We start from the raw sequence: 2,059 nt of genomic DNA, 5'->3' as shown, positions 1-2,059 counted from the left end.
ACATCACCAGACATAATAAATCTTTCCTCCACTATGCCTAATCTCAGCCTTACTAGTAATGTGGGAAGAGGGCGTGACACCTGTAGTTTAGACATCCAGCCACTGGATAGATTAGAGGCATTAATTAAGCTGTATGTGCAACCCATCGAGCTTTCCCTGGCCAAAGTTGAAAAGATGATGGAAACGCTAATCTTAGAACTCAAATCCACAAAGAGTTCTGTCCCTACTCTCCCTGTGGCCCAAAAACCCAATCCTAAAATCTACCAAAGTAGGGGCAGCTGCGGCGAAACAAGTACCCAAATTGGCTACTACATCTGCAGTTGTACACCAAAAATCATCAATCGCAGCTGTGCAACAAAAAACACCACTCACGGCAGCGAAGAAAGGCCCAGTTCCAGCCTCAGCTCCCATTTCCACCAAGCTCCTACTCTAGCAAAAACCCCAGGGATCCAAAATGCCACCTATAAGGCCAGACGGAGAGGTGGTCATTCCTTCCACCTTCCCCCAGAAGCCACCCCGTTCGTTGTTATCATGACCGGGGTCCCAGAATTGAACCCAAACTCAGAGGAACCAGAGGAACCAGGTTGGTCCTTAAAAAATAAAGTGTTACACTGGCTGCCCGCCAACAGACCCCTCCCTCCTTACTCTAACAATAGAGTCACAATGGTCCGCAGGGTCCCCTGGCTGGGTAAAGAGCCAAAAACAATCCAGGGTGATTGTGTCATCATCAATTTCGAAGATTCCCATACAGTTGAGCATATTTGCTCATGGGGTTCCCACCTTACACCTGATGGAATAGGCACTAAAAGATTGTCATTCTTCTACCCTCCACTAAACCACTACGTTTCAGGTCCAGATTGGAATTGGACCCAGGGAGGAAACTGGAACAGAAGACCTGACTGGTTAGATTGGGCGGGTCATGGGGGTAGAGAACCCGTGCCAACCTTTGGTTGGAGGGGCGTCCCATTGTCTAACAGATACGACTGCCTGGAGATGGTGGATTGACCACCATCTGTTAACACCCAGGATATCATAAACCCCCTTTCCCCTGGGTCAAAATCGTCAAAATCATCAAAATCACTAAAATTACTGATTTCATCTAATTTATTCTCTAGTTCCCCGTTGCCACCTCACATGGAAGGCATTCCTGTACTAGTGGAAGTGCCTCCTCTTCCATCCACAGAAGCACAATCCGCCATTGTTACTGTTGACAACTATATTATATCTTATACCTCTCCCCGACCAGGAAGCCCAGCTATTAACATCTTGCCGAACCCCAGTAATCCAACTCCCTCTACTCTGACACTATCTGTATTATACTGGAACGTCGCAGGTCTCCGTTCAAAGACCAATCTTAAACCATGGTTGGATTTAGTAAACACCCACCTGGGCAATAGACCCAATACATTTACAGGGCTACAAAACATATCATACCCCAGCCAGCATTACCACGCATGGCAGATCTAAGGGAGGTGTAGCTGTGTATATCTCAAACAATTTGTCAGTAAAGAAAACTACTGGTCTTCATACCAATTTGAATTTTCAAATTATAATGGTTACTTTTAACAAATGTATGTCATACCGTTTTATTAATTTTTATAATAATCTATCCCCTGTAGACTGTGTGAAAACTGTATCTGAAATATCTTCTCTCATTAACAAGCAACAAACTAGGCAACCACCACATGCCTATAACGTGATTTGGGGGGGGGGGTTTCAATGTTCCCTTGTGCATTAATTATAAGAAAGGCATCTGTGGGCTTCTAGACGAAGAGGATTGTCCATTGACCCATTTTTCACACACCCATCTAGGTGATACCCTCAATGATAGTCTCTTCTCATTAGAATTGATGTACGCTAATGATCTTGTGGACCCCCCGTCGAATTCAGACCCACATTCCATGGCAGGGGTTTGTCAAGTACTATAGATTTTATCTTATGCTCTCATATTTTAAAGGGCAAACTTCTCAAGTTTGTCACAGGTAAAGACACTTCAAGTGACCACTTCCCAAACAGTATTAACACCATTGCCATCCCTGAAGACTATAAGATCGTTGCA

Source organism: Lissotriton vulgaris, chromosome 6 (assembly GCF_964263255.1).
Source record: "Lissotriton vulgaris chromosome 6, aLisVul1.2, whole genome shotgun sequence".
NCBI classification, from domain to species: Eukaryota; Metazoa; Chordata; class Amphibia; order Caudata; family Salamandridae; genus Lissotriton; species Lissotriton vulgaris.
Note: the sequence above shows the minus strand (reverse complement) of the source record.